This window comes from Arachis ipaensis, chromosome B10 (genome assembly GCF_000816755.2).
Source record: "Arachis ipaensis cultivar K30076 chromosome B10, Araip1.1, whole genome shotgun sequence".
Taxonomy (NCBI): domain Eukaryota; kingdom Viridiplantae; phylum Streptophyta; class Magnoliopsida; order Fabales; family Fabaceae; genus Arachis; species Arachis ipaensis.
This window is the reverse complement of record NC_029794.2, coordinates 121,321,734-121,322,490: the sequence shown is the minus strand read 5'-3', so window position 1 is coordinate 121,322,490 and position 757 is coordinate 121,321,734. Positions and strand designations below refer to the sequence as shown.

Genomic DNA, 757 nt, shown 5'->3' with positions numbered 1-757 from the left:
TACATATTAAGAATAATAAAATTAGACATACTGACATATAATAATATTTAAATATGTCTAAAACTTATTCGGAGAATATTTTTTTTTATTCAAATATAGTTTGACACAGAAAACACGCTTGTTCATCGAATGTGACGGAAATAAGGAATATTAATTAAAATGTGTGTAACGCTTTCATTAAGTTGTGTGTTTCTTGTTGACCAGAATTAATTGTTTTTCAAATAATAATTTAAGATCATTGAATTCAGAAAGAAAGTTTCATAGTATTTTTTTTATATAAGAACTTCTCTTGACATGTGATATCACCATTGAAAGCAGGAAGCTATTTCTCAAGAGAAGCACAAGATGAAAATCTCCTTCTATATTTCCTTCCTTTTACTTGCTATTTCCATTGGTTTTGGTATGCACCACATCCAAAAACAATTATATTCACCACATTTTTTTTTTAATTTTTTGTGCAATATTTTATTTTTGTGATTTTATTAATATCTTGTTTAATGGAATATTTTGTAGGAAGCCCAATTATAACAGAGGCAAGAGATTGTCTAATTCCACAATTTGCAACTAGCTGTGCAAATAATGGGATGCAATGTGAGGCAGAATGCAAGAGCCTTTATGGAACCCTTGCAAGAGCATATTGTGAAACACAAAAATGCTATTGTCGTATAAAATGTTAGTAATAATATGTAACAGCTACATTGTTCACCTTTTGAATTGGTAAAAATAATGGTGAGTTATATAGCGGAAGCCGTGATCA

General features: G+C 28.9%; 1 long non-coding RNA gene across 1 annotated transcript; it reads left to right on the top strand.

The window, feature by feature from the left end:
• LOC107622241 lies at nucleotides 209-757 on the top strand. The gene is made up of 2 exons (XR_001616145.2): nucleotides 209-400; nucleotides 514-757. It is a non-coding gene; the product is annotated as an uncharacterized LOC107622241 (long non-coding RNA).